This window comes from Oxyura jamaicensis, chromosome 21 (genome assembly GCF_011077185.1).
Source record: "Oxyura jamaicensis isolate SHBP4307 breed ruddy duck chromosome 21, BPBGC_Ojam_1.0, whole genome shotgun sequence".
Lineage (NCBI taxonomy): Eukaryota > Metazoa > Chordata > Aves > Anseriformes > Anatidae > Oxyura > Oxyura jamaicensis.
The window spans coordinates 5,458,177-5,483,577 of NC_048913.1; the positions used below are offsets into that span (position 1 = coordinate 5,458,177).

At 49.7% G+C, this 25,401-nt stretch overlaps 1 long non-coding RNA gene across 4 annotated transcripts; it reads left to right on the forward strand.

Moving 5' to 3' along the window:
- Positions 1–1,836: 1,836 nt before the first annotated feature.
- LOC118177159 lies at positions 1,837–18,775 on the forward strand. 4 transcript variants are annotated; one of them, XR_004755694.1, is made up of 4 exons: positions 1,837–1,874; positions 2,038–2,648; positions 9,000–9,165; positions 9,253–9,905. It is a non-coding gene; the product is annotated as an uncharacterized LOC118177159 (long non-coding RNA). The 4 variants fall into 4 exon arrangements; XR_004755695.1 differs by adding an exon at positions 18,478–18,775 and having other exon boundaries at positions 1,844–2,648; positions 9,253–9,427; XR_004755696.1 differs by having other exon boundaries at positions 1,844–2,182; positions 2,562–2,648.
- Positions 18,776–25,401: the final 6,626 nt, after the last annotated feature.

Here is a 25,401-nt window from a genome sequence, read left to right on the forward strand (position 1 = left end):
TAGCATGAACTTCTGGCTGAGGATTTCCATCCATGCCATGTTGCAGCAGCAAAGTGCTGCCGTTTGAACCAGTGCACACAGAGGAGTGCCAAGCATTTACCTCTCGTTGCAGCCGTGCTTGAGTGAGGTTTGCTCCCAGCACCCTCCCCTGGGTGTGCGCACACTGGGAAGGACAGCACGCTGCAGCAACCTCCCACATTTTCAAGCCCTCAGATTGAAAAGCTTCTACAGACGTGGCCCTAGTTACAGGCAAGGTTTCTGTGGCTCCACAGGATATAGCTGCTGGGCTGGGAAGGGCTTGGGAAGGGGGAAAGGGCTCAGAGGACAGATTAGATGGGGCAGCAGCTGCTTGCTGTTCGTTTCAAGCTGGCAGAGGCAGGAAGGAATTGCCTTCTGGCTGCGGGAGCCTGTCCATGGCGGGCTGTTGGCAGAGCCCCTGTGCCAACGCTGACAGCCCGTGCTCTGAGACCTGCTGCCTGCCATTTGGCACGGCCCCATCTCTTCTTCCAGGTGAGCGTGTCTGGTGTGAAGTCTTCATCACCTGCAGCAAATGCCCCCTGGGCTTCAGCTGAGCTGCAGCACAGCAATGTCTGCGTTACCTCCCCAGCACTCCATAGTGCTCAGGGCTGGGCACCCTGGGGTGCTGCAGCTGGTCCCTCCCACAGCTCCCCTCCACCCCAACTCCAAACCCCGACTCCACGGTTCGGAAAGGAAGAAAGCCACCTCCTCACTGAAAAACCATCGCAGAGCCTGCCCGTTACCACTTGGACGGGGGGTGCGGGCACTGCTGCTGCCTATCAGGGTCACCGGCCGGTGCCTGACAGACTTCAGGGGGCATGGGAGGCAGGTGGGGGGCTGCAAACGTGCACGATGCATGATGCCTTTGCACAATGCATTGGTGTGTGGAGAGGCATGAGCCCAGGTGCAGCTGTTGCCCCAGGGTCTGCCCCAGGCTGGTGCCCAAGGACTCGGGTCCTTTTTCTTGAACCCACTCCTGATCTGTTGGCTGGCTTGTGCTGGCTCCTGGGGGCCCTTCTCAAGGTATGAGCCTGGGCTTCCCTTGAGCTATTTGCAGATAACAAAGGAGAAGGGGGGAAAAAAAAGAGCTGTGAGCTGATCAAGAAGTCAAAGCACAAACTAATTGCCTACAAATGCCTGAGTCTGGACCCAAGTTTGTTGTCTCAGTGTTGAGCACAGCTTGTCAGAACTGCTCCATGCTATGGGAGAGCAGTAAGAGGCTTGAGCTGTCCCTTGGTGGTGTTCAGGAGTGTGATGAGTTCAGTGCTGCTCTGCTCTGCTTCAAGGAGGTTGCTTGACGGACAACGTAGTTTCCTCGGGAGAGGGTGAGCAGCTGTGGTTCATCTCCTTGAGTGTCACCTGTGATTGTGATAATCTCCTGAATGTTATGCTGCCCAAGGCTGCTGAAGGATCTGATGCCTGTGGGGTTTCCTTTCCAGCTCTGTTTGGAGAGTGGAAAGTTCCTGGCCAGGCAGAGTCCTTATGAGCTGCAAGGCTGCACGAGAGAAGGCAGTGACATTGTGGTGCTGTGGTTGTGTTTTGTGCCTTTATCTGTTTCTGTCTAAACTCAGTCCAGGTCCTTGGGTGCAGTGACACTGTGCTGCCTGCAATCAGCTGAGACTGTGGGTCTGATCAAACTCTGAAAACTCAAGGGGCTTTTTCTCCTGCGAGTGCTGTTGAGCTAGCTCTGCTGCTCTGGATGGTTCACGGTGCTCCCACTGAACACTCTTTGGGGCTGAACTGCTCCTGGTGGCAGTTTCTCTAGCTGCTGCAGTGACTGGAGGGCTGATTTCTTTTTTTTTTTATTTTTATTTTTGCAGCCTTCCTGAAGGATTGAATTCCTCAGAGACTTAGAGGTGGGACCTGTCCCCTGCCCCTATTGTTCATGTACCTCTCGAAGGAGCTGAAGGGTAAACTCAGGCTACTGTGAATTCCTAGAATGACAGCGATGATAAATCAAGGCATCTTGCCAGTGCTTTGTCTGTGTGATTTTTTTTTTTTTTTTTTTCCCTGCTGTAGAAATGGAAGTTGACATCTGTGTCTAATGTGTGAGGCTGTGACCTCTGAAATCCACTGATGGATGCTGCCACAAGGCCCTTGTGCATCACTGAAGGCTGCTCTGCAGAGGCTCTGCCCTTGCTGTGCCAGCTGTTGTGCAGCCAGGGTGAGAGCACCACATGAGCAGGCACCCTCACGGTGTCCCAGGGCTCTCGCCTCCAGCTGGGAATGCAGGAAGGCTGCTGTCTCCTTGGGGCAGAAGCTAGGCTGGCCATGGTCAGGCTCATGTGGCAAGAGAAAGCATGCTGTGAATGTACTTAGGCATGTGGCATGGTGTCAGATCATCTCTGACTCCCCCCCGCCCCCCAGTATGCTGTTATCAGATTCCAGCTGCTGCCAGTAGCTGGGCCTCTGCTTCTTTGGAGCTTTAGGTTTAGGGCTGAGCAGTTGGTGAAAAGAGTAGTAGGCTGGAGATAAGAGCGTGCCTCCAACTCTGGAAAGATCAGAGACCAAGCTAAGCATTTAATTCTGTCCTCCTAGGTTAGCATCGTATGCTCCTGGAGAAGTCCACCAGTGCTTTCTGGAAACCTTTCTCCCTTCTGTCTGATCTGCTGAGGCTGCTTCTGATAAAGGTGAGTGCAGAAAAGCAGACACAGCTCCTTCCAGATGCATGCTGACACCAAAGTTCCTCCTCCAGCACTGCTTCGCTGACCCCATGCCTGCCAAGCTGAGGAAGCAGCTTCACCCTGCTGCTCCGGCACCGAATCCTCCTGGCCCACGCAGCAGCTGGCCAGGGACATGGGACGGGGCAGGGATGGGGCAGGCAGGGCCACGCTCCCCTGTGCCACACCGTAGGGCAGCAGCAGAGCAGGGACTGCGCAAGGGACCCCGTGAGGGAGGGCTGGTGGTGACTAGCCACTAACCTCGTGTGTGCTCAGCAGCCTGCAGTCTCATTTATTAGCACTTAAAACTTGCTGTCTCTGCTCCAAATGGAGTGTTTACAGCATTGACACCAACAGCTGTCCCAGTCAGCCAGATCATAACAAATGGGAGCTCTGGCTGGAGTGTTATTTTGCTGCAAGGGGGTAATACATCTTATTACTAAACAATGAAGCGCGTGATGGATGGTGACGAGTCTCTTCGCTGTCTTGCTTGATGATCACACTGAAAAATAAACATAAAACGTAAGATGTTCCCAGGGATCTTGGCAAGGCCTTGCATTGTACCGAGGAAGAGACAGCTTTGAGGTTCCCTGGTGCCTTAGCTGCAAGGGGCTTTGCAGCAGGCTGGGGGTTATGCTGCCTTCTCTCCACAGTGGATTAGCTGGGAGGGATCTGGGGGTCAGGGAACAGAATTCAGGGATGGAGAGGAGGAGGAGGATGTGCTGGCCAAACACATTGGCTGTGGCAGGAGCTGAAGACAATTGGAACACTGCAGAGCTCTGGTCCTAGGTGATGTCTGATTATAAGGCAGTGTGGGGTCCAACAGTCATTTTGAATAGGGCTGCATTACTGGGGGAATTAAGGTTTGGGGGGGCTGGGGGTGGAACTGAGGACACAGTTCTCCAGAGGGCTGTGGGGGGAGGTATGGTTATGGGGGTGGCAAGGTCCTCCTCCTGCAGGAAGCAGCCACTCCTGCTGCTTCTAGTGACTTGTGTGGAGGACTGTAAGCCATAGCATAGCCTCTCTGAGCAGACAGCTGGAACAAATGGTATGCTCACTTAATGCCAGTGCAAAATTGAAGGAATGCTGTTCAGGGCAAAGGAGCTGAGCTAGTCTGATCAGCCACCTCTGCTTCTGAGCGCCTGCAGAGGCAAAGCTCGAGACGGTTCAGGTACATTACCTACGGCTTGGAGTCATTGCAGAGGTATCAGTGGGCTCTCGGACTGAGCCCTACAGGAGCTGCAGGGGGCTACTGGCTGGCTAAAGATTGTGTGACTCAGATCTACACGTGCCTTCACCCACGCGCCCTGCCCTTCATGGTCTCCAACCTCAAGGACTGCTGAATTTTCTTACCTGCTCTCCCCCACCACAGTGGTATTTTATTTTAAAATGGTAACTGTGAAATGATTGGAACAGGTGGTGCTGTGATTTCACAACAAAGGAAATTTATTCAGGTCACAAATGGGGCGAGCAGAGCAGAGCAATGGGAACTGGCATCTCTTCTTCTGGGGGCTCTACAGCAGAAATGCAGGGTGTGAGGTGCAGCACAATGGGGCTGACAGCAGTGAGGACTGGCACCTGGTATGCAAGTGACACCGGTAGCGTTTGGAAGCCAATTAAAGCTTATTTAAATTATTAGCATATCAGCAGGCAGGATTTCTTCCGACCGGATTGATTTCACTAGGGGATCGGGGAATAGGGCCAGTGTTCAGCTGGCAGTTTTTCTTTCCTCGTGATCGCGTTCATCACCTGAGCTGCCAGGGCAGGGCTGCGATCTGCTGGAGGAGAGCAGCAGCGGGGCCAGCAGTCTCCCGGGGAGGGTAACGCAGCACTGCATGCAGCTGCAGGAGCTCCCACTTGGGAGCCATGAAGGCAGACAACAAAGGCGCTCTGTGTCTGTGCATGTGTTTCTTCAGACTAGATGAAGGAGGGAGAAGCTTTTAAAAAATCCCAGCCCTGTTTTTCCCAGCAAGTTCTCCCCGGTACATATTTATATTTAGTATCTATTTAGCAGAGGAGAGGGGAGGGCTGTCTGGGAAAGCGGTTTGCTGGAAGGGGGTGGGTTTGTAATCCAGACATTCAAAGACCGTCTTAAATAGAGCATTAATGGAAGGGGGAAGGTTGGAGACTGCAGCTTTCTATTTTGGTGAAAATGGAGCTTTCTGTGCATGCCAGCTGCTGCTCGAGTGCAGGAGTGGTTGGTCACTGCACAGAGGAGCTTTCATTTATGTATCTGTTCTCAGTGCACAGCACTCCTGAGAATCTTCCTGCTGTTTGGGAGGATTTGGGGGTCAGAACCTAAAAAAAACATGAAGATAAAAGAGTGAGCAGAGCTGGCTTACATGGAGTAAGCCTTGTGTATGTGCCAGTGCAACGAGCAGCATTGCAGCTGGACTGGGATCACACTTGCCTTTCTCCAGACAACTGTAAGCAATCTGACCTCGAGATCTGAAAACTGCTGCTGGACACCTGATCTGGGAAGCCTCTCATGGCTTTCCCGTTCTCCCAGGGAGCAAGCTGGGGCTTTGAGGCACTGCTGAGCACCACCTGTCCCTGCTGCCTGGCTGTCTCCTGGGCTGGACTGGCTCAGGTCTTGTTACCAGCTTTACCCACAGTTGGAAAATCAGGTGTTAAAAGATTTGCTGAACGTCAAACCACAGACACAAACAGTGCTCCCCCTTTTTTTCTTCCTGTTAAGGTCATCATGGTGCACTGGGAGACTTTTTTTCCCTGACTGTTGGCTTAAGGTGAGTGCTGGGGCTGAGCAACCCATCGGCCTTAGGTCTGTGCCCAGTGGCTCTGCAGGAGCAGGCTTCAGTTAGCTCAGGTGCGTTTGCTCCATGATTCAATCAAACCCCAAGCTCATCATGCTTGTGTTTTTGTTGGTCGATATCAGTCTTTGAGAATTACAGCCAGGTTGCCCTGTTAGCATGGGGTGGAGAAGTGCCATGCACTTGATTTCTGTGGGTGGCCGTGGATAAGTGTGAAAGCAATTCCCAAGCAGCTGCATGGGGTAGGAGCACTCCGGGAGTACTGCATGAAGAGATCATGGCTACACATCCAAGTGAATTACAAACCAAACGAGGAGCTGACTAGATACATCTCTTCTGGGCCTGGGTACATGGTATGGCAAAAAAAAAAATAATCTGCAGGTCTCTGCACACCCACACTAGAAGTAAATGTACTGAAGTTGATAGGGAAAGTTAGTCTCTAATAACCGCCTATCAGCGAAGAAATCACCGCCTGGTCCCCAGACACTGACTCTGACAATCATTTTGTGCTAATGCTTTAGCTGACGTGTCTGTCGCTCAAATATTTGCTGAGGGGGGTGAACTTCCCAGCTTGGAGGCTGAGCCTGCCAAGGAGGAAGATGGGAGAGGTGACCCGGGCTGGTGTCCGTGTTTGCACTCAGGGATTTTTGCCTCAGAAAAATGCAAATGTGCTTGGAACCAATTTTGTTCAAGAACGTGAACAGGCATTGAAAGGACCTTTTTTCCCCTCTCCCCATGCCTTCTCCTTCTCTAATTACCAGGATGAATGTGTAAACCCTCACGCTGAAGTGTTCACAAGAGTGGGTTTACTCATTTTACTCTCTTTCTTGGTGTAAAAGGCATCTTATTAAGGAGGTTTTAATGTTGTGGTTTTTTTTCCTCACCAAGAGACATGGATTATAAAGCTTTAGAAATAACTTGCATCTGGAAAAGCCAATTAATAAAACAAAAATTCTGATGTCATTTTCTCATAAATTAACAATTCATAGATAATTTACAGTGCTCATGTCATTAGGCAAATGGACTTTAAATTGATTTCAGATTAGTGGGTTAATGATTTCCCGCAGGTATTGTTTCTGTGGGCAGCGTGCATGGTGTTATTTTCAATGAAGGGGTAGGTGTGCAGGAGCAAACTCCTGCCCCGATAATTGAGGCGATGATGGGAGTGGTGGTCGCATCCAAATGCGGTATTGATCTGCGCAGAAAGTGCTGACCGTCCCCATCACTGTGGCAAGGAGAGGGTAAGGAAAGGACTCTGGGAAAGACTGCAGTCTTTGCATATTTCTTGTGTAATAACGGTTTTGGTATGTGTTAACTCCAGGTGGTGCATTAAGGTAGCCGATTGATACGGGGTTGTTAAATAACCTTGCAGTTTATAGTACCAGGGAAAAAAAAATTATGCAGCTGAGTTCTGATTATAGCTGTAAGGGAACAATATGTCCCCAGATTGATTAAAAACGGGGCGATGATTACATGGCTTCTGAGCTACTGGAGCCGGAGACCAACCCGAGGGGGAGGCGCAGTGCTCTCCCATCACTGCTGTGACGGCTGGGCTGCGTGCTGGGAGTCCTGCCTTACCCCCCTCTGCTGCCAACTTCTGTCCTTGCATGATTCCCCCCCCTTGTTTTAATTTTTGGCCTGCCTGTAAAGGTTGTAAATACTTCAGGGGACAGGCTGAATGTCTTGTGTATGTTAACGCAGGGAGCTAAGGTCGGAGCCCTGAGGTGCTGGTGGAAGGTCAGCAGTTGGTATTTCACCTTGGTCAACCTAGTTGCCAGGAGGTCCAGACTTGTCAGAGCAAACCTGGAGAACTCTAGGGGCACGGTTAGCCTTTCTGTAGGCACATGCTGGCATTAGTAAAGTGATCTGGATTTTCTCTCTCTTCACCCAGAGGCATTAAAAAATGCTAATGAATTCCTCCTCAGGGAGATGGACTTATTGTCCCAGGCCCGCAGCTGAGGTGGGGAGAGATGCCTGCCCAGGGTGATGGGATGAAATGGCAGTGCAGCAGGAAGGGGACATCCCTCTGTGGGTGTAGTGCTGCCTTCTGCGAGCCCTGCTTTGCATGGGTGGGTTTCGTAGCACGAGGCTGTCGATGCGGGACGGTGCCGCGCAAAGATTGCGGTCTAAATTGGCAACACCCTGAGCGATGCCGCAGGCTCTGCTGTTCACTGCCACGGATGGGGAGGCTGAGTGCTGTGGAGGATTATATTTTGAGCACGATGGACAGTAACTCATGAATTAAATGGCTGTGGAAATGGATTTTGTTGGCAGTACATATTTGTGGAGTGCAGTCTCTCTGTGGCTGCCTGTTTACACAAACTCTATTGCTTCCAAGCTTTGTATTACAAAATTAAATTCCTCCTGCATTAAAAATTTATGTTGGATGAAAAGATCAGTGTATTGAAACTTGGTGAGAATATCCCCCTCCATGCACATACACACATCATTTAGATGTACCTTTCCTCTGAATACCGGCTGATGATCCAAATCATGCGAGATAAAGTTTATAATTACCTTCTATCGGTGCTCTGTAAAAAGCGGAAAGGTGCCCTTAAATAGGGGGTGATCCCTATAAAGATGAAATTCATGCTAACTGATAAGTTGTTACTGCATCCCTTAGCATCTCCTGTGCTCCAAAGGTGTTGAAAAGACTTTAGAGAGAGATTTATGGGAAGGTGCCTTCTCACAATGTGTTATTTTGGCTTCAAGGACACTGAAATTCTATCGCTTACTGCACAGAGCTACTTGTGTCAGTACACAATTCAGCTCATAATTATAGCCTTTCATCTTATTAGCATATGTAAGAGTTTATATAAGTTTTATCCAAACATTTTTAATTCATTAGGTGTTCTCCTTGTATCTGCTATGCCCTGGGGCATAAGGAACACTCTGCAGTTGTTTTTTTATGGAAATTAGACCTTAAAGACGCACATAAATCTGTAGACATGCTTCTGCAATTTAAAAATGACTCTGTAAGATGCGTACAATGAAGGGAAATAAGGATTTAAAGCACCATCTTGATAGAATACAGTTTATTTTGTATATATTTTTCAGGGAAGCAGGATCCAGCAGCACATCATGCAGTAATCCAATTATGAGAAGTGGAGGGAGAAGGTGGAACGAGCGGCTGGGAAATGGCAGGGGAAGCTGGCTGATGGTGGCAGTGGAGGTGAGCAACAGCTTGAGGAAGGGACCCAAACCAGAGTAGAGATGGGGAGCTGGCCAGAAAGGTGTAGGCTGGAAAGACCAGGAGGGTGAGCTCTTCAGAATCCCAGTAACGTGGTCTTTGGGTAGAACCCTCATGAGTGTTGTAGGGCTTGTGTGGAGAAGCTGGCTCTGAGCAAGGAGTGATGACCATGCCCTCATTATGTGGAAGGAGCCCTAGCCCTCCTTGCAGAAAATCCTGTTGGTGCTGGCTGGCAGCAATGGTGCTGTGGCTTGTTGGCTTTTCCTGGTGCATGCTTTTCCCGTGGCCAGACGGCACCAACTTCTCTGTATGAAATCCTTTTTTTTTTTTTTTTTTTTTTTTTTTTTCATTAATTTTCAGGCTATTTAGTTCTGCCTTCTTGGCTTGGGCTGCATGCTGTGAGTCTGGAGGAGCCGTGACCTGGAGGGACCATCTGTTTCTCTGGTGGCAGGCAGGAGCGGTGGGTGCCAGGGAGGAAGGATGCAGTTCCTCTATGCTGCTGTTCCTGTGCCTCCTCGCTGTCTGGGTAATTAAAAATAAAAAATTTTTAAAAAGTATTAATAATCCTGGCTCTCTGGCAGTTGTAGTGGAGTCAGACTGTTTATTCCTGCAGATGGAGAGGCTTGGGAGCAACCAACTTCCCTCCCTGCATCAGAACCCCTCTGGTCACAGGAGCGTCCTGGCAGCAGCGTGGATTTCCTCCAGCAGCTGCAGGTTGCAGCAGATCCTGCTTGTGGGAGCCCTGGGGACAGGCCTGGGAATGCCAGCCTTCAGAAGGACTTGGTTTGGTAACAGACCTCTTTGATTTCTGGTGGTCAGAGCATTGGTTATGGTCTTCAGAAACCCAAGGAAAGGCTTCAGATCTAAACCCACAAAGGTTTCAAGCTCTCAATTTAGGAGCTCCAGTGGAAGGTTAATGTTTTTGCTGATAGCAGCCTGTGAATGAAAGCCCCTGCCCCGCAGTGCTATCTCTAAGTATCTGTCACTCTGCGTGCTTAGCAAGAGCAGAGAATGGGAGATACAACTTCTGATTAATGCCTCCAGGGAGCTTCCGCAATACTGTTTTGCAAGCAATTGTCATTTAACATTAAGGTAAATACCTTGCAGCTATGAACTAGAAAGCCCTTTTTTTCCTTTCCTTTTTGAAACAGCCTCTTGGCTTCACAAAGCTCTCGCTAATGTTAAAACCACTTCTTTTTCTCTGCCGGCACTGCAGCCGCCCTGCTGGTACCCCAGAGCTTGCCCCGAGCTGGGGGCAGCCCATGGTGGGCAGGGATGCTCAGTGCTGTGACCCTGCACTCCTGCAGGAGGATGCTGCTGGCTAGCTGGCACCGGGGAGTGCTGAGTGGCTGGGTATGTAAATGAGCTCACTTTCATTAGGGAGCTTGGCTGTAAGAAAACACCATTAACTCCATCAAGGCTCATCTCTTTTAATACCTGTGTTCCCCCTGGAGACATCCAAGTTTCTAGGCTAATAATTTCTTATCAGACTCTGGTGACTTTTACTTAAGGAAGTTGCTTCAGGCAGAGAGACCCCACTCCTAATATTTTTTCATTCATTTCTAAATGATTTGGAGTCCTCTAATTATTACTGCTTCCCTCAAATGTTTAACTTCTACCTTTCCTCAGTGCCTCATCTGGCTCTCACTGCTGTAACCCAAGTGGATTAATGCAGTTGCCAAGACCTGCAACAAAATATTTCTCATCACTGTGTTGGAAATCCAATGTTTTGGGGATCACTGCGTCGTTGCAGGCGATAATGGTGCTAGTACCTGCCCTGTGGAGGTGGTGGCAGTTTTCTCCTGTGAAGGACAGCACTGACTCCTTGTCCTATCACCCCCTCCCTGAAGCCAGCAGCATGTCTTGTTCTGGCTCCTTCCAGCAATGCAAACAATTACCGTTGTGTGAGAGCCACGACTGCCCGTGCTTTAACAGCATCGCAAATTACACTCATAAATTCAGAGTGCAGCTAATTGTTGTTTTATGGAGTAGATGTTCTTCAGGAAAAAAAATAAAAATTAATCTGTAAACACTCTGATGCCCTGCTGAGCACAGGACTGTTTATCTTCAGTGAGGAATAGCCTTCCAGAGCAACCTCAGTGCACACCGGATCATGAACTTTTCAAGGGCAATGGTGCTCCCCTGGTGTGGCTCTGGGCAGGCAGGAGCTGTGAGAAAGGTGGATTTTGTTTGCTTGGGTTTTATTCTGGGATTTCACCTGCCCCTGGAGCAGCGCTCTTTGTGATTATGATGATGTTGCTTGTTCTGGAAACCCCCGTGGCCTGGCTAAAATGAGGGCTCCCCTGCGCCGCCTGCTGCCCTTGTGAAGGGGAAGATGCAGCTGGTTTGAAGGATTACAGCCAAAGTGGATGTGACTGGCCGAGGCAGGGGACAGATGTAAACCTCACTGTGCAATGCTGGGCAGATTGCTCTGCTAATTTACAAGGATGCTGTTGCACCATAAGCAGGTGCCTTAAGAAGGTTTCTGCCCTTCATCCTTCTCAAGCTTGTCCAGAGGATGGATGGGGCACCCAGGAATGAGCTGCTCTGGAGTACCCGGTACCACTCTGCTCACAGACGTAGCTCTTTAAGGAGCCACTCGGCTTCCCTGGCACTATCATTCTTCTGAGCCTTCTCTGCTTCATTCCTAATTGGATCCTCTGTACTCAATTGTCCTGATCTGCGGAAATGTTATGAGGATGAGGGTTTGGGCTTTTTTCTTTTCTTACAGTGATTTATTGTATTTTAATTCTGGTTTCAGTGTGCAGGCTTCACTTGGCAGGAGTGTGATTTGCAGGGAGGCAGAGTGTGGGAGGCTTTATAAATAAAATACCTGCTCTGTCTCCCTTCATGACCAGGGTCTGATCTTCATTACTCCAGGGCAAACCTGGGAAACTTTCTGCTAAAATTCAGGGTGGCACTGGCACAGTGCTGGTGTAGCAGAGATAAGAATCAGGGATGAGAATCCGCCTGCCTGCAAATTGCTAAGGCTGTAGCTTTCGGGACTCTAAGCAGGTGATCTACGTGCATTTTAATAACCGTAACCTTCACAGCGAGCGTACATTCTGCTGAGTGTGCAGATTGTAAACCTGCGCTGCAATAGCTGGAAAGGTTGTTTGTGGTAGATCTTGATATACTGTTTGGATTGGGCTTTGTTTGCTCCAGTGAGGCTTTGGAAGGGAATAATGTGCTAATTGAGTATTCAGCAAATAGCAGCTTCCAAAAGGTCCTTGTCTGGTGAGGTAGGAGATGCCGCTGAAAACACACTTCCACCGGTTAGCATGTGTGACAATGCCCTTGTGAGCCAAATAGGATACTTTAATTATTGGTAATAATAATGCTTTGAGTTTTGCAAGTGCTCTGCATGATGAAAATGCTCTTGGCCCTATCTTGTAATGAGGAACCAGGTAACAGCAGGGAAATTTCCTTGGCTTTTGCCTTCAGTGCAGGGACGGGGCTGGTGGGAGCCGTGCTGAAAGCACCATCTTCTGCCCACGTTCAGCATCTGAAAAGGACTTGGACACCACAAGGAGCTCTGGCATAAATGCCAAGATTGGCAAATGCTTGCTGCAGCAACTGTTGCTGGACAGCTGGGCTGAGATCTGACACCATCCAATGTGGGGCCGGAGGGACTCGGAGCGGTGAGCACAGGGCCTGCGGTACGTGGCTGGGTGTCAGCTGGGCCTTTGTGCCTGTCTGTGCTGAACTCCTGCTGTCACAGCTGCTCTGTAGCCTTTCTAAAGGGAGCATTTGAAATGTAAACTTGATCCCTGCTTTCGTGTAAATAATGTAATTTTTCCCCTTTGTGGAAGAGCTACCAGTGACTTTTCTAGGAGGGGGAAAGGCAAGGTCTTCCCAGGGGGTGCAGTGCTGTCACCTTGCTGTAGTTGGGGCCTGATCCTGCCTCAAGAGCAGAACAAGCAAAAAAAGGGTGAGAACAGTCTCAGAGCACAGGTTCTGGTGTGGACGTGGCTGCTGGAGGGCTGGGGCCTGACCTCCTGGTGCTGAGCTGAGCAGCAGCACTGGGTCTCTGCTGCTAAACCCAGGGTTGTGGGGAGCCTGGGGTTGGCTGTGGGGCGAAGGATGCAAAGGCTTCAGTCTGCTGTCGTCTCCAGCCGAAAACATGCTACAGTGGAAATTCAGCTTATGGAGAGGCTGAGGGGGAGCCAGGCTCCTCCAGCTGGCTCTTGGCAGGTGGTCAGAATGACGTGAAGGGGAGAAAATCTTCACCCATCCCCTCCAATCCTATATGTGTTTTAAAGGAGTCAGCTTTTATTCGTGTTCTGGATGGGGGCTTACCCTGAATGCTGACTGTTAGTGTGAGTGTGCTCAGTCATGTTTTTGTGGGGTCCCTTTGCCGCTGTACTGAGGCCCCTCAGAATCCTACTGCTGTACGTCTGCAGCTGAAATACCTCAGCTGTAACCTATTTAGCTTTCCTGGCAAAAAGTTTTCAAGTAGAGCATGAGGCTTCTCAGGCTGCGCGTGGGTGAATGTGAGAAAAGCCAACAAGGTGTTCAACTCAAGTAGGTCAGAAGAGGGAACCTGAATTTTACAGGAAACACCGATACATGTACTTTAAGTGATTTTATTCCAAATGAAAGACAAATCATCTCTCTCTCTTTTTTTTTTTTCTGAAACTCAGGTTTTCTAGAGCTGGTTCAAAAAAAAAAAAAATCCCTTCCACCCCTAAAATAATCACCCAAAACCTTCAGTTTAATCAAAATATTTATCTTCAGTGGATTGGGTAGGAAGTGTTCCAAACTGATGCAATTTAAGCTCATTTCTGACATGAAATAAATGGTATTATTCAGCAGAGGAGTTAGGTTTGATACGTAACTCCTGGTGCCTTCCACAACCAGCACGAATGCAAGGCAGTGACTCCAAACCAAAATGCAGCGCTGTGACCTTGGTAATCCTGCAACCAACCTTCCCACCTGCTTTCATCTCTGTCTTGTGTTACTTCCTAATTAACACCTTGGAGCACGTGGTTCGGCTGCTGTAGGAATTGGGGCCCTGTGCATAAACCCTTTGTGGAGTTTATCCGTGGAACAAAAGGCCCTTATTATGCTGTCTTTGAGGCTGCTGCGTGGGAGTGCTACAGGGTGTGCAAGGCGGGAGGAAGAGGGGGAAAAGCGCTGCTGTGTGATCACAGATCTGAATGCGTTCTATGTATTAATGTAGCAGGTGCTCTGTTCTTTTCACAATAAGAAAGTCTGAGAAATAAGAGGTTTAGCTTAAGTCATCGATACAAAAAGAAAAAAAAAATGCCTCCAGTTTTACCACTGTAAACAAACGAAGCTGGGTGTATGTCTAAACAACTGCTGGCTTGCAGGCAAATAAATAAAAACCACTCAGGATGTGACATTTCCTCAACAGGACTTTGCTTTGATTTACCCTCACTGAAGAACAGAACGCGGTGGTGCTACTGCAGCTGCCCCGGCCCTGAACTTTTGCTGGCTACAGCAGGTTTGTGGGAGCACAAAATGCTGGTCCCTGGGGAAAGGGACACGGCTGGTGAGGCAGCTGCAATGTGAGTCACTGCAGAGCTGCCTCTGCCCGAGTCCCTCCTCTGTGCATCCTTTCTGGGGCCTTTGGGCTTTTGGGGGGTTAGGGAAGTTCCCGTGCACACCACAGCATTGGTGTAATTTGAAGCAAAAGGGCAGGAGTCGGAGCACTGCAAGCCAGGAGCTGGGAGCCCCCAGCACTGTTTCATCCCTGGATGCTCTCTGGTCACCCCACAGAAAAGGCTTTTGGCCAAGTATGTGGGAATGCAAACTTGAACAGACCTTTGGGGCTAGGACTGCCCGCAGAACAGGGCTCAGCAAGTGCAGGGAGCTGAAGCACAAAGCGCCTCCTTGACATTTTCCTTGTCTCCCCCAGAAACTGCTGGTTTATGGCTGTGAACAGCAGGAAGCGCAGAAGCAATTTCTCCTTTGACATTTAAATTGCAGACAACATTTCCAATTAAATTTCCCTTTTTTACTAGATGTTGTTTCAGGTGTATTAGCCGCTTTATTTTGTTAGAGTGGTTATTATCTGTTGTTGAGGCTGCTGGCAATGCAGAATCTGCTGACATTTTGGCAGGAAGGTCTCTGAAAGCATTGCCTGCTCTTAACCTTTATGGGTGCGTGGGACTCTGCTGTTGGGCCTCTGCCAGGGCCACGGCTGTCTTCAAAACTCTGCCTCTGCTGGAGTCTGCAACCCCAGCAAATCCAGCATGTGCTGGAAAGCACTGGGGCTCTTCAGCTGCCCACCCCTCGTAGGGTCTTTGCCTGGGTGGGAGACAGTGAGGCCTCAGGGAAGGATGTGCAGGGGAACACCAGACGTGCCCCCAGGTTTGCCTTTCAGAAGGATACAGAATTGAGCCTGGGTATTTCCTAATGGATTTGCTTTTCATCTGTTTCATGCTGCTGGCCGGATGAAGGTTTTCTTTTTGTGATGAGAGATGTTCCTTGTCAGGGCTCTTAATCTGTGAGGCTGTCCAGATAAGCTTACCTGAAAAGACAGGAGGGGAGGAGGATGCAGCTAGTCAGGTGGAGCAGGAGGCTGAAGGAGACAGAAAGAGAGGTTAGGAGAGGGTGAGTTATGTCACGCTGATCATGTGTGTTGATTGTCCTATTCTCCTAAATTGTTGTGAAGTAGAACAAACTGGGTGAGCAGAAATGTGCTGGTTCTCCCAGCATCAGGGGATGATGCACAGGGATTTAGCCCAATGACTTTTTTTTCCCAGTGCACTGGAGCAGGGTTTTAGTTTGGAATAGCTTTACTGAGCCCTGCAAGGCTGAGGCTGCAGCATTACCCAGAGCGAGCAGGAGATGTGCAGGGATCAGCTGCGTGGCTGTTCCTGGCTTTGTGATGAGCGTGTTGTAGGGATTTCACTTTGTAGGGAGCTGTGAGTTAAATCCCCTTCAGCTTGCTTGCCTGGTGCTGCTCATGTACGTTACTTTCTCTGCTGCTGGAGGCAGCTGTGGTCCTGGCATGCTAGGAGAGAGGAAAGCCCTATGCAGCAGCAGGGTGGTGAAGACCAAGGAAGGCAGCTGCCTTTGCTGGTTCCTCTGAAGGCATTTGGGTTGGGGGAGGAGGGCTGGCAGCACCCGTGGTGCTGGAGCAGCTGTCTCCAGTTCCTGGCAGGTCTGGAGGCCAGGGGCTAGGTGTGTAAATGGGGGATGCCTCTTGAGGGTCCCTCCCCACATGCCATGGGTGGGTGCCAGAGCTGCCCCTGTGGTCCTGCAGGACATAATGGATTTGCTGCATGTCGGCCCTGAAAATGTCCTGAGCTCAGTCAGCTCTGTGAGTGCTTCCTGCCTGGCTTAGATCTGGAGAGATGTCACTGGGCCTTGTTAAACGCACCAGCCAAGCAACATAAGGTATAATTCCTCTTCTGCATGTATCAGCTCATCCAGGTAATTGTTACCCAGGACAGGGGCAGACGCCTGCTGGTATTTAGGGCAAATGGGGCACCTACACCCACAGGATTGTCACTTGCTCTAATCAAACTTGGTGTTTCTGCTGACGTTCTTCACGTCTGCATAACATCTTCTGTGTCAAAGTCCTGGAGCACTGATGAGCGTTAATTATCTGCCTTTTTTCATCACATCCCCATGGGGTAATATTCCTCAGTTTAGAGATAGGAGCTTAGAGGCACTGAGAGACTAAGGTCAAGAGGAGAGACGTGTAGAGAATGGTAATGCAGACCAGTAAAGCATTTTCAAACATAAATTCATTCTGATTCTGAAGGAGGACCAGAATTGCTGAATTACCCATTCATTTACCAACTTCCCTAGCCACAGGAGCAGCTTGCTCCTTCCTGATACGAGGCAAACAGTAAGCAAGAGGAGCACTGCTCCCAGGTGGATCCCTTAGCAGGGCATGGGACTGGCCAACTTTGCATCTCAAGCCCCAAATATTTCTTGCTTAGCAAGAATGAAATGCAATTTATGAAGGCATAGACTTAAATGAATTGGTTCATTTATAAAAATCAACTTCTCCAGGCTACTTAGCTTTTTGATGTCTCACCAGTATTTAATTGTCTTAACTTGATCTTAATAGAATTATTAGGTTTTATATCTCTGTAGATCTTGAGATTTATTTCCCAGCTCTCAATCTATTGGCCTGTGGCAACACTTCTGCTTAGCTTTGATTTGCGGGGGGAAAAGTTATTAGGCCAGTGAGCGGTTCTGCATTAGCAAATGGAACAGTTCCTAATCAGCTCATCTGTTTTGTGCTTCAGACTTTAAATGAAACATTGCTCTGGCAATATTTACCAAAGTGGATGTTGTCTCAATGAGTTAATTATTCTCCTTTGTCATCTTGGAATGGCTTCCGTACCTCGAGATTGTGCCTGAGTTGTGCTGTCCCCCCTTTTCTTGAATAAAGCTTGAGCAGTGAGACTGCCTGGGGACTTGAGGCAATGCAGATCCAGGCAGGTTGTGTATGCTTGGGTCACAAAGAATCGCAAAATGAAACTTAGAGTGAGAGCTGGTGAATAGATGGCACTAGTGAAGTGAGGCAGGAAGATAAAGACTGTGGGTTTCAGTGTTTGTGTTTTCTGAAACCCCGAACTTTGTTTTGAAACCATCTTTCTTTGTTTTGTTTGCTCTGCTTGATATAAAACTGAGTTTTCTGGCCTCGAGCCAAGATGAAAAGCTCTCTTTTCATACCTGCCTTGGTCAATGGCTAAGTTAAAGCAAACAAACTCCCTGCATCAGCTGCATGCCCGGGCTGCCAGTGAGTGAGGTTTTGGCTGGGAAAGGAGAGATTGGCCCCATATCTTCAAGGATCCTGCTTCTTAGAGAAGGGGAAGGCATCTTGGGACACCAGTAGATTTAGCTAGCATTAACAGCAGGGGTCAGTGACAGGCTCTGTCTGTAGCTGATAAGTGAAAGAACAAGCTCAGAGCTGCGGGTCAAGAATCAGCAGTTGTCATTACCCTAGAAGCACTGATAACATAATCCTTTAATAATACCGACATAATACCGGCAGCCATGGGCAGGGAAAGCTACAAAAGCTGGCTCTGAATTTGGTGTGGAGTCCCATGGGAGGGGACGGACGGCCAAGTGCTTTGCTAGGAAGGATGCTCAGCTCATGCCCGAGTGATTTCCCTCACCCTAAAGCGAGCGTTACAGCCTGTGCTCCTGCCTGTGCCCCCAAATAATGCTGCAGCTGCCTGCTAGGAGGAGGAACCCCTTTGGTCACCCCCTGGCTGCTCTGTGTCTGAGCCAGAAGCACTCACTGCTTGGGGCTTGGATCCTCTTGCTGCCAAAGGCTCTTGGAGGGATGGGGGTATGCTTGGTCTCAGCAGAGGCCTGTGTCCTCAGGGCTTTGCAGCTCTTCAGAAGTGAGGAGTTTCAGCAGAGAATTCGATAAAAAATAAATGTGTAGCTTGCCTCTTGCTGGGTATGTTGTCCCTCAGCCCTCTGCCCCCCACTTAAGAAAATATTGCCCTCCAGATTCAATCCTGTCGCCCATTATTCATGAGGTCATTACTGTTTAATTTAATCACCAAATGTCAGCTCAACCCCATTTATTCTGCCAGCTCACTGGAGATTTACCTATTTATTTTACATTTCAAATGAATTGCTCATTATTCTGTCATTCTGGGATTTTATTCTGTAATTTATTTTGCGGGCCCTGACAAGTTGAAAATGAGCCCTGGTTCTCTCCTCTCTCTTGCATGTTAATCGTCAGGCCCATGGTTCAGCCCTTTGCTTGCAGGACCGAGGGACCTGACCCAATATTCAGCGAGGGAAGGGAACCGGGCCGTGTAATCCCACAGCTGCTGTTGCTGATTCAACTGCAACAAAGAGAGATGCTTTTTTTTCTTCCCTCACCTCTCAGGTCAACGTCAAAGGACAAATTATCCCATGCAACGTGCTCCTGAAATACACCCCGGCAGTTCAGAAGTGCACGGCATCCCTTCTGGTGCGTAGGCATGGGTGTGGATGTGCTGTTAGTCCCCAGAGCAAAGGCTGTGAAATGCAAGCGTTGGAGAAGGCACTCTTTCGGGGTATAAATCAGCCTTCTGGTTTAGAGGTTAGGATGAGATGGTCCCTGCTGTGGGACTGTCCTCACGTTGCCTACTTCCAGCTCTACTTTTCTTTGCTCTTGTTTGTTGTCCCATGTTGGTGCTGGAGAAGGCACTTTGCTCCAGTTACACCTCCCCAGGCTCCCGTGGTGGCCCGGTGTCCTGGTTAGGTCTTCCTGTGCCCTGTGGGTCCCTGTGCCTGCAGCTCAGCTCCCTGCAGACAGGTCATGGTGCTCGTAACTCGTCTGCGTGCCGCCTGGGTCCCATCCTGCCCCCACCCTGTCCAGCCTCATTCCGCTTCCTCGTGCAGAACACCATATTATGGAAAACCAATTTTCTGTCTGGATTAGTTCTTTATCTGCCAATTGAGCGCTCTGTGCTATCTCTGTTACCCTGTGAGCTGCTGGGACCTGTGGGCCCTGCACGTTGCCCCTTCATTATCCAGCTGAAGATCAGCTCTTCAGTGCTAGAGTGAATACTTAAGGAAATGCACAAAAGGCAAAAGACACTGGTAGGCACTAGAGAGAGCAAGAGGGAGAATTCAGAGGATACAGAGGGGGATTTCAATCTTCAGGCTCATTTCTTGGTGGAAAATAAGCCGAGCATGCGCTCAGCCTGGTGAGAGCCAAGAGCAAAAAACCCACCGGGTTTGTCTTTGTGATGCTTTCCCTGACACTGGCACAAACCCAGAGCGCCTCATTGATTTTCTGCTTTGCCCAGTCTGAAATGAGCAGTGTGAGATTGCTCCTGTTTGCTGGGCTGAGTTATTGCCTGCTGCCTCCAGTGAAGTTTCCTGGCAGGTGCAAGAGTTGGACGGGGTAGATCCGCCTTGTTTTGCTGGTTAATTTTCCCCTGAGATGCTGTTCCTGGCCATTGCATCTTCACACCCACCTGAGCCTGGGCCATTGAGGGCACGTTTGGAAAGTCTCTGCTTTGCAGGGCTGCAGTGGGAGCACTTGTAAGAGCACCTTAAACACAAAAAAGTGACTCTGGTGCTCTTCCCCGGGAACCCTACCGTGTCCTTGGGCCTGGGTCGAGCTGTGCCCTGCCTGGAAAGGAAACTTCCCTTGCTGGTGTGTGCAAAACGCCTATTTCTGGTGTTCCTCAGCGCAGGGAGGATGGGGTGGCTGATTGTCAAGTGCTCATTCTCGTGAACAATGGCTCAGAAAGAATAATTTTCCAACTGGATGTCAGGCGTGTTTATTCCTGGATATTTAAGTGCTCTTGACTTGGCCCTAACTGAATTTGTGTCCCAGCATTTTTCTTAATTATTCTCTCTGATTCCTCCGTGTCAGTGTGCAGTTGAAGATTAATTGGGGAAAACAGTGGTATGCATCCTGCTTGGAGGCCGTGGATCACTGCGTGCATCTTGCAGGCTCCAGGGAGGAGCCCAGCTACTTCTGCCCTTGTCCCCCCCCCTCCCAAGGTCACCCTTCTGCATCCCTCCCAACAGCACCCAGGGATGCTGAGCACCCCTCCCAGAGCAGGGTGGCAGTGCTGGGAAGTGTGCTGGGCTGAGGGGGCTCCCCAAACATCTCCCCACGCCCTGGTTCTTTGGGGTGTGATGGGGAGGGTATTCAGGCCACCAGTAAGCCTTTAGTGAGTGACTTGTGTCCTGCCTGGTTAGGTCCTGCCAGACGAAAGCCTCTGGAGCCCTGCTGAGTGCTCCTGGCTCTGCTCTCAGCTGAGCGTGGTGTGACAGATAGAGGTTATTCCTGCAAATGCTCCTTGCTGCCATTAACAAGTCGTTAATGGTGCAGAGAGCCAGTACCAATCCTTCAGCCTGGCTTGGGCGGTTGCGTGGCAGCATCCCAGCCGAGCAGCATCTCCTGCTTCCCCACATCTCCTGCTTCCCCTGTGGCTGGGAGAGCAGCGAGGGGCTGGGGGGCTGCTGAAGGCATTTAGAGGTTTAAGCTCCTTGCTCCAAGCACAGGCAGGGACGCAGCCGGTGTCCCTCTGACAGCCAGGGGATGCAGGGCTCTGGATCAGTCACGGTGCTGCAGGCGAGCACTCACTTTCAGCTCCTTTTCCCCAACCCTCAGCGTTCCCGGACAGATGAGGAGAGCGAGGAACAACCTCTGCTTGATTCAGCAGGCCAGGTGCTGGTGGGGTGGCCGTTTGATGTCACAAAGCTCCATGTACCTCTTAACTGTAAAAATGCCTGCTCCTTTTGAAGCCACGTAGGCAGCCGCATTACTGAGAGCACTAAGTACAAAATAAAGCCCCTCGACATCCTCCCTGCTGGTAACACATTGTGGGCAGCTTTGCTTTCATTTAAAAGAAGCGAAGAGCTTTGCTTTTCTGCCAATAGAAGATGCATTTCTCTGGCAATTGGCATAAAATGAATCTATTTAAATAGAGGTAATTTGGTGCAAAGAAATTGATTTTTCTATCACAGTAATGTTGAATAACGTTAGTTTCTTTAAGACTTAGAAGAAAAAAAAAAGGGGGGGGAGGGGCTACAGTTTGGCATTTGTCATTGTTGTATAGCTGTTTGCTTTCGTGTTTTCTGTAGCCTGTCTCAAGGGGATCTTGCTGTGCCTTTTTTTCTCTGGTAGATTTAGTTTTGCTGTCCTGTTTTGCATGAGAAATGCCTGGCTAGTTAGTCTAACCCTGAACTCCAGAAATGTTCATTTAATTCTGGACGATCCCAACTCTAGGAATGGCAGGGTAGCAAAGGGACGGCAACAGCAAGGGCTTGGACACTCATGAGGTCTCGTGGAGGATGAAGGGACTAAGATGCTTAAGTCCCTCAGGGGACTAAGGGACAAAGATGCAGATGAGCATTTTAAAAAGTGTCTAAGGTAAGGGGATACTTGGTCAGCTTAGGCTGTGGAGCTGTCGAGCTGGCTCATTCTGTCTCATTTATTTCCCCCTTTACCAACAGGGTGCTGTCACCTGCAAAGTGGCTTCGTCCGGTCTGCCTTAGGCGCTGGCTGGGGTGAGGACAGCAGGGAGCAGAGCAGCACCCACTGGGGAGAGCAGGTAGAGATGGAGCTGACCCTACTGTATCTCCTCTTCTGTCAGTAAAGAGCCATCATCAGAGCTTTGAGCTTGAAGGTAAGAAGTGAAGGGGAGGGTTGGATTAGGGCTGAAAAAACACCAGATTCCTTCTTTCTTTTTTCTATTGGCAAACCTTTCAAACTTATCTCTGTGGCCTGGCTAGTCTAATAAGGAATTGATTTTCCGTGCCTTGGTGGATTTTATGGAAGCCCTGTCAACACAAGGCACTCGATTCGGTTGACAAGAAACAGTCTGGGGGGTCCAGACTGGGATCCGATCATTGCAGCATCACTGACTTTTCAAGGGGCAGATTTCCCCTTAACCTGGGGAACCCTGCTCAGCTTGTTCCTGAGGTGCCCCCGATCAGCTGGTGTTTGGGGTGAAATCCCCAGGTTTTGGTGATTGTGGCTGCAGGAGTGGGGAGCTGGGCAGCCACGGGGAAGGGAGGAGCGAGCCTCCTGATCAGGATCATGCTGCTGCTGCCTCAGCAGATGTGCTGCTGGCTCTGGTGCTGACGTCCCACTGTCGGCGCTGAAGCTTAATAATGTTTGGCAGCAGCTAATTAACACACTAACAACCACTTTGTGCCAGGAAGCTGCACAGCCCCTGCAGATCTGGATGCTCTGCCCTGCAGGGGGAGGCCGGGGTCTCCTTGACTCCATGAGTGGTGAGGAACACCATGGTGCACCAAGGGTGGTGTAGGGCTCCGTCTGCTTCTGAAAAAAAAAAAAGGTCACCATTGCAGAGGGCCAAGGCTGCAGCCTGTGGGCACCATGGGGACTGGCTGAATGTGGAAAGATCAGTGAATGCCCTGTGCTGGGTTATCAGAAGCACAGCCTCACCGCTTGCCTTGTCTGTGAGCTGGCAGGGTTTTCATGAGCTGTCTGTGCTTGTGGTGGTTCTGACCTGTCCTACAGAACGGGGCTAGTGAAGGTGGGAATGTGTTCCCCGGTTGTACAGGGTTGATAGTTTGAGTGCTGTGTCAGTGGGTCTCCTGCAAAGCCTCTGAAGATGATGGAAACCTTCTCAGACTTGACCAGGTTCTAGTGTTATGGGGTGCCCAGTGAACCATGGACCCCCTTGCACAGCAGAGCTGGAAATGAAGCACAGCGTCCCTCCCTGACAGACGCAACACCTCAGATACGTCCTGCCCCATTACAGCATCTGGGCAGTGAGCTGCTCCATGCTTTGTTTCTGGAATGGCATTTCCACGGGGCTGCCCCATGGGGCTCAGCCCAGCTCCGTTCCTCACACCATCCCTCCGTACCCTTCCCCAGGCTGCTGTGGGGACAGAGGGCTCCTCCTTGCTCCTGTGGGGCTGAGATGCTGCCTGCTGCTCCTGGCCCTGAGGCAGAAGTTGCTGGCAGTGGGGTGCTGCCTCTCTGTGCTTTTCATGAGAGCCCTTTCTTCTCAGCAAGGCAAATAGAAAACCCATGACCCCCTCTGCTGGCAGTCATCACCAGCTGAAATATTATTTTAAGCCAATATAAATTCATTCACATCAGTGAAATGAGGAGGCAAGGGTTTTCCTCGCTTTTCCCATTAAGAATAAATCTGCCCTCTGAGACAGCGTTTTTACACCCTTTACAGAGCCTCTGCTGCCTGCAGCAGGATTGCTCCCTGTTCTGCAGGGTGAGCTGTGCTTGCTGAGCACCCTCTGGTCTTTCCTTCCTCCTACAAGAAGTGTGAAATGCTCCCGAGTCACCTGTGCTGGGCTCCTGGGACTGGCTGTGTTTCGCTTTGCTGCTGACACTGGGAACAATCTCATTTCTTGCTTAAGCATCCCTTTTCTCCTCCAGTGCCTGCAGGGTGCAGGGGCGACCTCTGCTCCAGCAAACCAAGAGTCAGCCTTGTCTGGGACAACCAAGGGATGCTGGGACACAACTTTTGGAGACTAGCTGAGACTTCAGAAAGATTTTTTTATTTTATTTTATTTTATTTTTACTGGAGCTATCTTACCAAAGGGGGTTGTTCTGTTAATTGATTTAATTTAGTTAATTTGAGGCTGGGAGCTGCGCTAATCTGTGCTGAGGGGGGAGGTAGCCAGAAGCACGAGGTCTGTGCTTGCGTGAGCCGGGCTGCAGGACAGCACTAACATTTTGCAGGACAGCACAAACACCTTGCATCCTCCTGTCTGCTGCGACAGACCCTCTGGCAAACTGCAGAAAGTGGTAGGAGCCTGGAGGGGGCTGCTCAGGGCAGAGCTTTTATCTAGAGAAAGAGGGGCTAAGTAAAAGGTGGTGCAAGGTATGCAGGAGCGTGGTCTGTGGTATGTTGGAAAAGGGAATTTTTGAAGAGGGATTTGGTTAATTTATCACAAGCGTTGTCCTAGTGCAGACCTGGTTCTGTCTTTTTTTTTAAGAGAAACTTTGGAAATTACAAGTCTCAGTTACCTTACTCCTTTGGGTTATTTTTAGCTCGCCCTGGCAGTGAGATGAAAGCATCCTCCTGGCCTCTCTGAACACAGAGCTGCTTGCTTCTCCTCGCTGGGTCTGTTTTGTAGGTGGAGGAAGAGAGTAACAGAGCCAGCGAAGCAATTATCTTTCTCTGTGTGGGGCTGTTTCATGGCAAGCCCTTTGTTTTTACCCTGGCGGTGAGGAGCAGCACTCAGCTGCGGGATTTCCACGGAGGAAATGATGCAGTCTGCAGCCTGGCCTTTCTGGGTGTCCTCCCACGTGCCCAAGCTGCTTTCTGCTTATGCTCCCGTAAAGGTGTTGAAGGAAACCACTCCACCTGCAGAGACGGTGTTTGTTTTTTTTTTATTATTTTTATTTTATTTTATTTTATTTATTATTTTTTCTCACATGTGCTCACTGGTCAGTGGGACTGGCTGGCCCTTATCCTCTTCTGCTGGCAGGGAGAGGAAGTCTCTGGTCTGAAAGCTGTGTGTGTGATACATTCGTGCTCCTTGGCACTGCCTTGGTGCTGACCTGGTAACTGGGAAGTGGTTTTTCTGTTAGAGGCTGGAACTGGACCAATTTGGTCTGTACAAAGCCGCTTTTTAATGCAGGTACTGCATTAAAAATCAGTGTTGTAATAAAATTAAAAAAATCTCCATAAGGAGAAGATTTTGAAGACTTTATCCTAATCGTATGAATGTTTCTGCATTAAAGCATTACTGTAATGAGAATGTGTCAAAGGCTTTGCTGGCAAACCCATTAAAACAGATTAGAGCATCTATCTGCACTATAAAAAGGTCTTTTGAGTAGAACTGCCCGTAATTCCAGCTGTCACAAAACAAGAGGCTCCTGAAATGCCCCCTGAGCAGCCATTGGAGCTGGGGAGGACTCAGCCACGTGGTCTTGCTTTGATTGCTTGCAATGCAAGAAGTACTTTGACCCTTGGGCTGTCATTCCTTGGGGGAATCTCTGCCTTGATGAATTAATGACCTTTCATTAAGCCAAGATAATTGTCACCTCAATTCCCAGCAGACTGGGGGAGGAGAGCAAGGGCACTGGCGTCTGATGTGCTCTATCCTGTGGCTTTCCCTTGGCCATCAGACCTGTCCCCAGCTCCCTGAGCACAAAGGCTCTCTGGGCAGACAAAGGTAAGGCCAGGTCAGAAGCTGCTCCCTGTGACCCGGAGAGAAATGGAGATAATGAACTTGCAGGGACCTGGCTGTAGGCAGAGGCATTAGACTAAGGTGGGTTGGGAAACAGACTTGGCACTGATAATCACAATGTATTGTTTTCATTGAAATCACTCGGATTTTTTTACCCCAATCCCCTCTGTTC